Genomic DNA, 15,175 nt, shown 5'->3' on the forward strand with positions numbered 1-15,175 from the left:
CATCAAGAGGGGTTCACACACACATGCCAATAAAGCAAAATTTCTACAGAGATGTAGAGACCCAAAGAATGAACACATAGAGAGATACAGAGAGACAGGCAGAAAAAGAGAGATACAGGCACAGGCATAAACATACAGACACACAGCCACAGAAATACAGATATACTACACCTACAGAGAGAGAGGAGGAAGAGATACAGAGTCTCAGAGAGACACACAGGCATGCAGGATGAGGAACGTGCAGAGACAGATCTGCACAGAGAGATCCAGGCAGCACAGTGGTGAGACAAATGGGAAGATACAAGAGGAGAAGATACATACAGGGGGAATCCCACCCAAATCCAAACTTGTATTGTTCTCAACAGTCCATCAAACTGTGCTTGCCAGGGCCTCAGTCATGCCAGTCTTATCAGAATTACCAGAACTAACACCAGAAATAAGCTGGGGTTTTTTGTTTTGTATTTTTTTTTTTAACTGCACAGATATTTCTATTACATACCTTTGGTGAGAAACATCTCATATTAAATTTTCATCAATGGTAAAGTAATGTGCATTATCATTCCTTTTTTTTTTTTTTTTTCCTTAACTAAAAGAGACTTACCAGTACACTAAAAATTTTCGGTAGTTTTTCAATGGTCTAGTGTGTCACTTATCCCCAATTTAAGCAACTTTTTTGCCAAACTGATCTGTAACTTTTAAATATTTTCTACTTTTGTTTACTCATTTTAGGTTTCTAATATTTTCGGTTCTCTGGTTTCACCCCTGTCCACTTTTTTTTTCACCCTTGTCCACTCTTATTATTTTTATTTATATGATTTTAAAAGATTATTGTATTTTATTTATCTTAATTCTTGGGCTAGCACTTTTTATTCTCCACTGCTAGTTATTAAATTAATTGGAATGTCTTCGATGGCAAGCAATGGAAAATTCAAGTCAAACTCGCTTAAACAATAAAAACATTTGTAGACTCTCATACCTGGAAGCCCATAGGTCATGCAGGTTGTAGGCTTTACTGAATTCAGTGGATTTGACTCAATTCCCCTGTGATTCTTGGAGAAGCAGGAAGAAGTAGGAAACCTCTGTGTACTAGCTTCATCTTTAGGCTGCTAATCAGATGGCAACAGTGTTCCTAATATATCTACTAATCGCCAGAAGGAGAGAACTAGCTTAAGGTTTTCCCTTAAGAATAATGAAAAGTTTCCCAGAATCCGCTTTTCAAAATTCCCCTTACATTGTATTGGCCCAAATTGAGTCTTGTGCACTTTCCTGAACCTATCTCTGGCCAAAGAACACCCTACCCGCCCCCCCTTTTTTTTTTATTCTTTTTATCACAGGTTTGGGTTCTTAAACCAATCACTGTCTGGGAAAGGGGATTTTGTTCATTGACATTGACTAATTAGAGCTCACACCTGAGCTGGGGCCAACCTCTAAAACCTCACCATTGCTACGAATCAAAAAAGGAGTAGATATCAGAAGGAAAATTAAGGTGTTAGCTTGGAAAGGGAATAGGTGCCCAGTCAGCTGCTGGGTAGGCAACCAATTATAGCCACTAACATCATCACCTTATTTTTTGACAGGTCTTAACACAAATAAAAATTACATGTGTAAAATGCTTTATATTTGTTCTGATTTTTTTAAATGACAGTGGCAGTTCTACTGGCCATCCTGTTTTGTTTTGTCATTTTTTAACTAGCAAATTGAGAGATTTGGTAAACTGTTAACCTTCTCTGTGAAATCTACCCTGATTTTTAATCCCCAGAATTACTGACACTCTTTTATGATATTTCATTTATATTTTTGTCAGCGTGTTTATTGGTTGATGTTTATGTTAGACCATGACCCCATGGAGATGGGATGAGGCATTCATTCTTAAAGCTTCATGGTCTTTTATAGTCCTGGAATATATTAAGTGCACAATTAATGTTTACTGAGTTGACTTAAATATCAAGCAATTGGAATGTTTATAGAGCATATTCACTGACATAAAAAAGACTGTGAGGGATGATTCCAGATGATGATAATTTTGAGAAAAACTCCATGAAGGCTATATCACTCTGCTTTAAACTACTTTGGAGAAACTGTCCATATTTTAACAACTTATAATAAAAGCCTGCCAAAAAAATCTCCTAAAGTATGAAAAGTATGGCATAGGGAATAGAGTCAATAATATTGGAATAACACTTTATGGTGACAAATGGTAACTATACTTATCATTGTGAGCATTGTAGAATATATAAAACTATCCAATCAGTATGTTGTACAACTAAAGTTAATATCATATTGTATGCCAACTATATACTTCAGTAACAAAATCTTTTTAAAACTTCTAAAATTAAGAAATAGCACTGATATATAAGAATTACATGTTGCTGAAAGAATATGTTGTTATAGTGCATTACACACCCTTAAGTCAATTTTGGATACTCACAGAATGTCTCAGATACATTTCTTTAAATCTCTTCAAAACACCTAGGGAAAAAATTCAGAATATCAGTGGGTTCTAGCAATAGGCCATTAACTTATAAGAAAATGTCAAAAAATTATTTTTAAAATATTTATAATTTTATATATTTTGTACGTGTAATACTACATTGTTTCCTATATGTGCACAAAATATAAACAGTAGGTTCAAAAACAACTTATGTATAAAGAAAACCTGAGCATTCCTGCTTGCCTCTAACAATTATCAAATTAGAGTTTAAGACTGATTTTGTAAAACAGAAATTTTAAAGAATTCAGAGAGAGGGGGAAGGAGCAAGGAGTATGAGACCTAATATCATCAGGGCACAGGAGTTCAGGTAGATAGTTATCAAACCATTCTGAACACCTACAAACTCGATAGGAGATTGAAGAGAAGAAAAGCAGCAATTCTAGGAAGAGGCCACTTTCTGGAAGGTAAGACATGCAGAGAAGTGAAACTGAGGTGATAAATGGGAGACAGACCCTGGGGGGAGGGGCCCTCTCCTGGCAACCTCTAGAGCAGCAGAGCACAAAATCAGAACTTTTAGAAGTCTGCTTCACTGAGGGACGTCACTCCAGAGGCTAAGCAGGGGATGGAGCCCTTGGAGGAACAGTGTGGTCTCAGGACCCATGGGGTCACAAAAAGATCAGGGGTGTCTGAATGTGGCAGAGCTCCCAGGTATTGGAGCAGGGAAGCCAGCTGTAGAGACGGAGCCAAACAGTGGGCTCTCAACTCAGAATTACCTTAAACCATGATCTGAGGCACAGTCAGACCACTGCTCTTCCAGTAGGGACCCCACAAGTGGCAGATCCAGAGAGACACCCCTCCCCGCCTCTGGGAGAACCAGCGCAGGAGCCCGTGGTAGGAATCTGCTGGGTTTGGAGACTCCAAACAGGGCTGTGCACCAGAGACAGAGATGCTCAGTTATAGACCGGATGAGCTTTGAGTGCGACTGGAGACCAGGGTGATGGGAGTGATTGACTGCTTTTCTCCAAGGGTGCACCAAGGAGTGGGAACCAGAGCTTTGGCTCCTATGGGGCTGGAGATTGGGAGGCCGTCATCTTCATTCTCATCCTGCAAAGCTCTACAGAAAGTGTTCAGGGAACAAAAGCTCCGAGAGCGAACCCAAGCAGATTACTTAGCCTGGTCCCTGGCAAGGGACATGCAACTCCACCTTGGGCAAAGACATTTGAGAATCCTTGCAACAGGCTGCTCTCTCAGAAGATTATCAAGAACATCCAGCCAAGAACAAGTTCACTGATCAATGGGAACTATGGAAATCCAGAGCTAGGGAATGCAGCACATAGAATTCATGGCTTTCTTCCCATAATGCTTTAGTATTTCAAAATTTAAATTTTTTAAATTTTATTTTTTCTTATTCTATTTTTTTAATTTTTCCTCTTTTTTATTTTAACCTTTTTTAACTATTTTATGTTATCAATACCTTTTAAAAAATCTTTATAAATTTTCATTGTCATAGGCATATTCTGTCTATTCATTGTATTTAACCTTATTTTTTGTATACATACAGGTTTTTCCTTTTTTTAAATTTTGGGATACAGTTTCTTCTAACAGATCAAAATGTACCCTAAATCTAGAGCATGGCTTTGCTCTAGTCTCCAGCCTGATCACACTCTTTGTTCTTTTTTTCTTTCTTTTTTCAACCAACTTCTTATCAATTCCTTTTTTAGACTCATTTTTAATTTTCATCATTACTGTCAGATTCCATCCCTTCATTGTGTTTACTGTTATTATATAAATATATCTATTTTTTCTTTCTTTAAAATTTTGGGGGCAATCTCTTCTAATAGACCAAAATACACTCCAAATCAAGTGTGTGGCTCTGTACTATTCACCAGTCTAATATTTTATACACACACACACACACACACACACATATATATATACACACACACACATTTTTTTTCTCCTTTCTTCTCCCCCTGGTTTTGGGTCTCTTCCTATTTGGTTAGTATATATTTTTCTGGGGTTATTGCTACCCTTTTAGTTATTGTTCTCTCATTCATCTATTCTTATCTGGATAAAATGACAAGGCAGAAAAACTCACCTCAGAAAAAAGAACAAGAGGCAGTACCGACGGCTAGGGACCTAATCAATATGAACATTACTAAGATGTCAGAACTAAAATTCAGAATGATGATTATCAAGGTGCTAGCTGGGTTCAAAAAAAGCATAGAAGATACTAGAGAACCCCTTTATGGAGAAATAAAAGAACTAAAATCTAACAAAGTTGAAATTAAAAAAACCTATTAAAAGGTGCAATAAAAAATGAAGGCACTTACTGCTAGGATAAATGAGGCAGAAAAGAGAATTAGTTTTGTAGAAGACCAAATGGTGGAGAATAAAGAAGCTGAGAAGAAGAGAAACAACTACTGGACAACAAGAGGAGAATTCGAGAGACAGGCGATACCATAAGATGAAACAATATTAGAATAACTGGGATCCCAGAAGAAGAAGAGAGAGGGGTACAGAAGGTATATGGAGAAAATTATTGCAGAAAATTTCCCTTATTTGGCAAAGAGAACAAGCATCAAAATCCAGGGGGCACAGAGAACCCCCCTCAAAATAAATAAAAATTGGTCCATACCCCATTGTAAAATAGTAAAACACCTCCAGATTTAAACTAGGGTGTGGAAAACAATTTACTGTGCTAATGGACATCAAAAGAAAGCTGGGGTGGCAATCCTTATATCAGATCAATTAGATTTTAAGCCAAAGACTACATTAAGAGATAATGAAAGACACTATATCATACTTAAAAGTTCTGTCCAACAAGAAAATCTAACAATTTAAAATATCTATGCCCCTAACATAAGAGCAGCCAATTATATAAACCAATTAATAACAAAATCAAAGAAACACATCAACAATAACACAATAATAGTAGCGGATTTTAACACCTGCCTCACTGAAATGGACAGATCATCCAAGCCAAAGATCAACAAGGAAATAAAGGCTTTAAATGACACACTGGACGAGATGGACATCACAGATATGTTCAGAACAATCCATCCCAAAGCAACAGAATACACATTCTTCTCTAGTGCACATGGAACATTCTCCAGAATAGATCACATCCTGGGGCTCAAATCAGGTCTCAACTGCTACCAAAAGATTGGGGTTATTCCCTGCATATTTTCAAGCCTCAGTGCTTTGAAACTAGAACTCAATCCCAAGAGGAAAGTTGGAAAGAACTCAAATACAGGGAGGCTAAAGAGCATTCTACTAAAGAATGAATGGGTCAGCCAGGAAATTAAAGAAGAATTGAAAAAATTCATGGAAAGGAATGAAAATGAAAACAAAACTGTTCAAGATCTTTGGGATGCAGCAAAGGTGGTCCTAACAGGAAAGTATATAGCAATACAAGCCTTTTTCAAGTACACAATCTAACCCTACATCTCAAGGATCTAGAGAAAGAACAGCAAATAAAGCCAAAACAGCAGGAGAAGAAAAATCATAAAGAGCAGAACAAAAAGAACAGATCAATGAAACTAGGAACTGATTCATTGAAAGAATTAATAAGAATGATAAACCCATAGCTAGACTTATCAAAAAGAAAAGAGAAAGGACCCAAATTAATAAAAATCATGAATGAAAGAGGAGAGATCACAACCAATACCAAAGACATACAAACAATTATAAGAACATACTATCAGCAACTATATGCCAGAAAGTTTGACAATCTGGAAGAAATGGATGCATTTCTAGAGATGTCTAAACTACCAAAACTGAACAAGGAAGAGATAGAATACCTGAAGAGACCCATAACCAGTAAGGAGATTGAAGCAGTCATCAAAAATCTCTCAACAAACAAGAGCCCAGGGCCAGACGGCTTCCTAGGGGAGTTCTACCAAACATTTAAAGAAGAATTAATGCCTATTCTTCTGAAACTGTTCCAAAAAATGGAAATGGAAGAAAAACTTCCAAACTCATTTTATGAGGCCAGCATTACCTTGATCCCAAAACCAGACAAAGATCCCATCAAAAAGAAGAATTACAGACCAATATCCCTGATGAACATGGATGCAAAAATTCTCACCAAAATATTAGCCAATAGGATCCATCAGTACATTAAAAGGATTATTCACCACAATCACATGGGATTTATTCCTGGGCTTCAAGATTGGTTCAACATCTGCAAATCAATCAATGGGATATAATACATTAATAAAAGAAAGAACAAGAACCATACAATACTCTCAATAGATGCTGAAAAAGCATTTGACAAAGTATAACATCCTTTCTTGATCAAAACACTTCAAAGTGTAGGGATAGAGGGTACATACCTCAATATTATAAAAGCCATCTATGAAAAACCCACCACAAATATCATTCTCAATGGGGAAAAACTGAGAGATTTTCCCCTAAGGTCAGGAACATGGAGGGATGTCTACTATCACCACTGCTACTCAACATAGTACTAGAAGTCCTAGCCTCAGCAATCAAACAACAAAAAGAAATAAAAAATAAAATCCAAATCAGAAAAGAAGAAATCAAACTCTCACTCTTTGCAGATGATATGATACTTTCTGTGGAAAACCCAAAAGGCTCCACTCCAAAACTGCTAGAACTCATACAGGAACTCAGTAAAGTGTCAGGATATAAAATCAATGCACAGAAATCAGTGGCATTTCTATACACCAACAGCAAGACAGAAGAAAGGGAAACTAAGGAGTCAATCCCATTTACAATTGCACCCAAAACCATAAGATACCTAGAAATAAACCTAACCAAAGAGGCAAGGAATCTGTACTCAGAAGTGTAAAGTACTCATAAAGAAATGGAGGAAGGCACAAAGAAATGGAAAATGTTCCATGCTCATGGATTAGAAGAACAAATATTGTGAAAACGTCTATGCTACCTAAAGCAATCTACACATTTAATTCAATCCTTATCAAAATTTTTTCAAAGAAAAATTTTTTCAAAGAAATGGAACAAATAATCCTAAAATTTATATGGAACCAGAAAAGACCCGAATAGCCAGAGGAACGTTGAAAAAGAAAACCAAAGTTGGTGGCATCACAATTCCAGACTTCAAGCTCTATTACAAAGCTGTCCACATCAAGACAGTATGGTACTGGCACAAAAACAGACACACAGGTCAATGGAACAGAATAGAGAGCCCAGAAATGGACCCTCAACTCAATGGTCAACTAAACTTCAACAAAGAATGAAAGAATATTCAGTGGAAAAAAGACAGTCTCTTCAACAAATGGTATTGGGAAAATTGGACAGCCACATGCAGAAGAATGAAACTGAACCATTTTCTTACACCACACACAAAAATAGAATCGAAATGGAAGAAAGACTTCAATGTGAGACAGAAATCCATCAAAATCCTTGAGGAGAACACAGGCTGCAACCTCTTTGACCTCAGGTGCAGCAACTTCTTCCCGGAGACATCCCCAAGGGCAAGGGAAGCAAGAACAAAGATGAACTATTGGGACTTCATCAAGATCAGAAGCTTTTGCCCAGCAAAGGAAACAGTCAACAAAACCAAAGACAACTGACAGAATGGGAGAAGATATTTGCAAATGACATATCAGATAAAGGGTTAGTATCCAAAATCTGTAAAGAACTTATCAAACTCAACACCCAAAGAACAAATAATCCAGTCAAGACATGGGCAGAAGACATGAACAGACATTTCTGCAAAGACATCCAAATGGCCAACAGACACATGAAAAAGTGCTCGACATCACTAGGCATCAGGGAAATACAAATCCAAACCCCAATGAGATACCACCTCACTCTAGTAAGAATGGCTAAAATTAACAAGTCAGGAAACAACAGATGTTGGCAAGGAATGCAAGCTGTTGTAGCCACCCTGGAACACAGTATGGAGGTTCCTCAAAACTTTAAAAATACAGCTACCCTACTATCCAGCAATTGCTTTACTGGGTATTTACTCTAAAGACACAAATGTAGTGATCTGAAGGGGCACATGCACCCAAATATTTATAGCAGCAATGTCCACAATAGCCAAGCTATGGAAAAAACCTAGATGTCCATCACTAGATGAATGGATAAAGAAGATGTGGTATATATATACAATGGAATACTACACAGCCATAAAAATACATGAAATCTTGCCATTTGCAACAACATGGACGGAACTAGAGGGTATTATGCTAATCGAAATAGGTCAGTTGGAGAAAGACAATTATCATATGATCTGTCTGATATGAGGAATTTAAGAAGCAGGACAGGGATTGGGGGGGGAAGGGAGGGGAAAAAATGAAGCAAGACAGGACTAGGGAGGGAGACAAACCATAAGAGACTCTTAATCTCAGGGAACAGGCTGAGGGTTGCTGGGTGGGGGTGGAAGGGATGGGGTGGCTGGGTTATGGACATTGGAGAGGGTATGTTCTATGGTGAGTGCTATGAATTGTGTAGGACTGATGATTCTGTACCCCAGAAGCAAATAATATATTAGGTTAATAAAATAAAAAAATAAATAAAAATAGAATTCAGAGAAGATTCAAATAATTCAAAGATTAAAAATCAAACATAACCATCTTAGGATAGAGACCATGGGTTGGCTAGCTCCATTTCTGTCCCACTGTCATCCTGGGGGACCCTCCTATACAGATTCTAAGGAGCAAAGCCCTGCATTTCCCAGACTCCTTCACAGCTAGGGTTTGAGGCAAAAATTAGTTCTCACCAGTCAAGTGAAATCACAGAACTTTTGGAAAGTAGAAGTGAAACCAAGGTTATCTCTGGCCTCTTTTTCTATTGTTATTATTATTATTATATTACTTATCATCATCATCATCATCATTTTTCTTTTATCTATTATTATTATGTTATTATTATTATTTATCATCATCATCATCTTTCTTTTATCTATTATTATTATTGCTATTAGCAAACAGGGTTGTAGAGACATAAAGCTTTCTTGCCTCAACCTTTCTGCCTGTTCTCCACTCCCCATATAGTGATGGCTGCAGCAGGGGCAGAGGTGGACCCTGGATTCCAGCCTCCCACACTTTGGATATCAGCTTATGCTGATATATATTCTTAAACTCAGTATTTCGAAGGCGACTTCAAAGACAGCATTTCATTTAATAGGTCAGTTTTTCAGAGTTCAGAAAATCATTCCTGGCATCCCAGGTTAGAGTTTGCTTCTCTAGAAATTCTATTTTGTATCAAATGCCGACTTTCTTTCTACATGGAACACTGAAAGAATGCACCACCCAGAAGCACGAGTTGAAAGCAAAGAAATGTGAAAAACATGATAAAGCAAGAATACATGGAATCAGAAAATATTATATGAAGTACAGAAATAAGATGAAATAAAGGAGTGATGGTCATAAATGAAGTAGCTAAGTTGTTTCCTCCTTTTTAAATGAAATGCACTCCTAAAAGTGTCAAAATAACTTATAAATGTTGACTAATATAAGAAACCTACCTATTGCTGTGACCCAAAAATGTCAAATGGGGAATGATAAACAAAAAAGCACTTGATAAATTAAGAAGAGAAAAAAAGAGAAGCTTCTTTGCTTTCTTTCTTGCAATGATTGCTGTGTTGGGATCAGAGAAAACAATTTGATTTAAAAAGCACTAAACAGAAAAATAATATATACTCAATAAAAATACAAGTCATGAGCATTTATATCCACATAACATTGATTTATTTTCACATGTTTTGTGAAAATTCAGTTCCTTAAAACTCTGCAATACCATGCCAAATAATTCAAAAGTTGTAAGATGATGATTTTTTTGATGTACAAAAGTCAGGCTAGTCTCCTTACACCTTTCTCTGCTTTGCACAAACATTCCTAATTACTGACTCAATTTTGTTAATTTGAATGTTATTCAAAAAGAATGTAAAATAAAATTTCTGAACCTCAAAAAAAAATGGAGTATTTCAGGAAGTGGATGACTCTAATGTTGTTATATTTTGATATCTTACAAATGTTCTATGAGCAATTCTCATTGCTTTTATAATTAGCCAATGGTTTAAAAGAAAAATATTGGGAAACAACAATTCTCTGAATTCTAGCTCTTATTTTGGTCTTTATGTTTTTATATCTTTCCTGAAGTTTACATAGTATTTTTTATTACTTTGATATCAGAGAATCTATGTTTTAAAGACTACATAGGTTTCACATTTCACATATTATCATTGCACATCAATGGCGTTAGCAACAAATTTTTTAACATTCTTTGAATAATTTAAATAATGTAGATTATATTTTTCTGTTGTATTCTTATTGTCTTCAATGCTTAATTTATTCCAACTGATCTCAGTTGCCTTTAGGGCATTATTTCTATGCTTTCTTTTCCCCCTCAGAGAAAGAAGGAGTCAGTGGTCTTTATAAATATAATTTCAATCATGTAATTCCGCACCTTCGTTTCTTCTCCACCCTTTTAGTTACCGTTGTGTCAAGCTACAAAGATGAAAAAAAAAATTTATAAAATTAGATTCCCCGTTGACTGTCCCAACAATTTAAATGGAATATTTAGTGTCTATCCTCTCACCACATTCTAACCAGACAATCATTTTTTGTTAACATGGAGTTTATATTCTCTTAACAAGATCCCTGCTACTAACCCCAGTGTCCTGGGAGTCATTAAAACCTCTTGAAAAATGCAAGACTCTCCTCCTGGCATTTTGTAATTATCACACAAGGCAAGCATGCTGTTTCCCCTCTGTCAAGAACTGCTAGAGAACCACCAGGGTAGAGAACAAAGAGCACAATGTAACAATTATTTAGATTCAAGTTTGTCTCGCACTAACTCGGCATTAAAATTTTTTCACCAATAATAGTAGTAAATGGGCTGTATTTAAGAGTTAGTTAATATTTATGTGAGGAATGGGGAGAAAAGAAAACAGTCTAATCCCCGGAGAACTCTCACAGTAAAGAATGTTGGCTGCTTCAAGGCTGCAAATGTGTTGAGCCAAAAAGTTCCCAGGTGTTTGCCTTCCATCTGTTTTTTTAAAAACTTTTTTTTTAAACAACCCACACCTGTGTTAAGGTGCTTTTTTTTAAGATTTTGTTTTATTTATTTGACAGAGAGAGACAGTGAAAGGGAACACAAGCAGAGGGAGGGGGAGAGGGAGAAGCAGGGTTCCCGCTGAGCAGGGAGCCCGGTGGGGGGCTCAATCCCATGACCCTAAGATTATGACCTGAGCTCAAGGCAGATGCTTAATGACTCAGCCACCCAAGTACCCCAGGATGCCTTTTAAATCAAAGCAAGAATTATCAGGTAAAATGTTTCAAGGAGCCTCTTTATTTCCTTAACTTCATGTTAGAAATCTGGTAGCTAAATAGGATTTAACTAATCTCCAAATCAAAATACTTGGCTGTTGTTCAAATCACCATCAGAATTCACATGGATTTAATCAAATGTGGTAACTGTAGAAGTTATTATATGGGCAGATTCAACCTCCTGCCTCAGTTAGGAAGGGTCTACAATTAGGAGGGCTTCTAATCTGATTTGGTGCTAATCAGATTCATTGTCCTCACAGGGCTCAGTCACAAGAGAGCGGGGCAGAATTCCTCTACTTGAGTGGTGTGGAGACTCATATCAAAGAATACCAGGAATTTTAGGGATCGAGAAGAAAATACGTTATACTAGAAAAAGTAAGCAAAGAACATTGTACATATGGAGAGATAGAAATGGTCTCTAAACATGAAAAAATAATTTCTTCAACAAGTGAAGAAATGTAAATAGAAACAACACTGCTGTATGTATTTCTAAAAATTAGAAATAATTTTAAATGGTAAAATAATTTAAAATTATTTGTTGCAGCAAAATGGACAGATGTAAATTGGGAAAATAATTCCTCTTCTTTGTAGCGTATATCTTCTCAGTAATTTTGACTCTTCCCTTTCCTTTCGGCCCCCTTTGCCAGCCTTCTAATTCAGTCATTACTTCTCCCCTGAATGGCTGCCATCGCGTCCTCTCTACCAGCCCTTTCCTCCCTCAAGTCTATGCTGTACATGACCCCAGAGTACTCTTTCTAAAACCCAAATCTGGTCACATAGATTCCCTGCAGAAACCTGTTCAGAGGTCCCCCAATGTCTCCAAGCAAAAGCCAGTTTCCTTAATATGACCTTCAAGGCCTTTCTGATCTGGTCACTGTCTGACCTTTCCACCATCTCCTACCAGACTACTGGCTTCACGTCACGGCTTCTGTCCCCACCAGCCATGTGGTCTTTGGCAAGTTGTGTAGGGTCCCTCTATGCTTTGGCATCCTTCCCTATACCATAGAAACCATAATAGAACCAATCCACAGACTTGTGAATGTTGCCTGTGTCGATATATCCAAATAGCTCATAGCAGTGCCTCGCACATCACTGGCCCTATAGTGATGTTTTCTGTTATTATTTGCCTTTATTACTATTTTATTATGACCTTCCACAGGATTCTTGAGATGGCCTTCTTTTAGCCCTGCCTTTGCCAGACTGCTCCTCTTGACAGACTGGTACACAGCCCTCATTCTTCCTACTTTTTCCTGTAAATGCCTGGGAAGGCCTGAATTCATTTTTTTTCCCTGCCCCAACAGGATTCATATTCAAGTGAGAAAAGATAAATAAACAAGAGCAAAATACATACTTTATGTGTGGGGATAACAAGTACTGTGGAGAAAAATAAGGTCTTCTTGGAAGAATCACAACTCTGTTGAGGGCTTCTGTGCTCCAATTATGCTATGTTCTTTGGTTTTTCTGATGAATTATTTTGTCCTATTTTTGGACAATGAGTTCCCACATTTACTTATTTCCCTATCCCAGGGCATGCCATTTTGCTGAACATATGAAAGGTATGGGAGTACTTAATAAAGACTTGTAAAATGTATAGATGCATGCATGCATCATATAAATATCTCAGCAAATGTGTCATTTTTATCTTTGTCATTTATATTTCAGAATATAAAACCTTGTGATTACACTATCATTGCATAGACAGTAGAAATTTAAATTCACGTATTTGATGTATGCACCTCCCTCTGAAATACCTGACTTGCAAATACCCTATACAGAAATGTAACTGGGAACTTGACTGCCTATCAAGGCTGAGAGATCCCCCTTCCTCACCATAACTGTGATACCCAGGGAGCTCTCTGCCACCACTATGATGCTGTTGACCTTCCTTACACATGAAGAATTTTTTAAATCCCATTTCAACACCCTAGTTTTCACAGTCATTTCAAGAGGTGGGAACAAGGAGTTCATCCAACCCAGGAGAATCCACCCAAGTCCGATCCATACCTGGTCCTAAGATGCTAGGATGAGCTTTTTAGAAAAACATGCTACATGTGGTTACACTATCGTTTTTTATGTCTAATTTTGCAGGATTTATTATGGAACGGGCTTTCCCAAGCTCTTCTAAGCACATCACCCCCATTCACAATGAGCTCTCTGTGAAGTAATCACTTCCAACAGTCAAACAGCCAATTTATTAAAGAGTATTTGGAATTCTGCCCATTCATAAATTGGGGTTTGTCTTAACTATGAGACCAGACTTACTACAAAACCTTCCTGCTACATTCAGTGCTCTCTGCAATTCAATATTCAATTTATCTTCAGAGACCATCACGATGCCCAGAACAGAGCAGACCCTTAATAAATGTTCAATGAATGAGACGATAAATCGTATAGCACATTTAAAATTAAAATGAAATATCTTAAGACCAGGTCTGACTTTTTAATAATATTAATAGTCAGGAGTCCTTTGGTAACAAATTCTTCAAACTAGTTTAGGCAAAGGGATAAATTTATTGTAAGTCTAAAATAACATGGAAAGGAATGCAGTCATTTCTTAGGGATCAGATTCCACCAAGACGCTCCCTCTCTCATCCCCATTTCTCCCCCTTTGTCGGCTTCATGTCTCAGACTAGCTTGCTTCAGATTGCTGAGCAGCTGCCTGTCAGCAAAGCAGGCTTGCCATCCTCCCCTTTCTTTTGTCCCTAAGAAAGGAATCTGTTTCACCCATTTTGGGTCATGTGCTCATCTCAAGACTAACCATGCTAATTGGCTCTAAATATTTCTAATTGTTTTTTCTCTCCTCATTTCCAAACTTTCATTTTCAACTGCCTACTTAGCAAGTAAGTGAATAAAAACGAATAGATTAAAAGCAGTATGTTCAAATTCAAACCCATTTCTCTTTCTACATTATTTCCTCCTTCTGCATTCATTATCTGTTAATAACACCATAACTTTAATAGTCTCCTGGGCACCTGGACTTGAAATCTGTCCCCTTGTCTCACATTTAATTAGGTGCTAAGTCATTAGCTTTTGTTTCCACCAGGCCTTTCTGTATCTCCTCCCTCATTTTTCTTCTCATTCCTGCCTCCCTAATTCAAATACTTTACCTTCTTCCTGAACTCATGGAATAATGGCCTTCTAATTGAGCATCATATTCCCATTTTTTATTCTAACCTAGACTTCACACTGCTGTCACAACACCACTTCTCAAAAAACTCAAGACCCAATCTTTTCCTTATTCAGTATCTCAATGGATCCCAGTTGCTACTGAATGTAAAACAATCTCACCATCTTGATATTTAACATCCATAACTTGAAGATGAACCTGTCAGTCTTGGAGAAGCTGCTCTTCTCCATACAGAACCTTGGCCCCTATGCAATTTCTTCCATTTGAAATGCTGCTTCCTCCCCCCAAATCAAACCTTCATTCCACTTCTAAAAATCTTATCTGTCCTTCTACATTGGTAGCAAATGCTAC

The sequence above is a fragment of the Martes martes genome (assembly GCF_963455335.1).
Source record: "Martes martes genome assembly, chromosome: 12".
NCBI lineage: Eukaryota > Metazoa > Chordata > Mammalia > Carnivora > Mustelidae > Martes > Martes martes.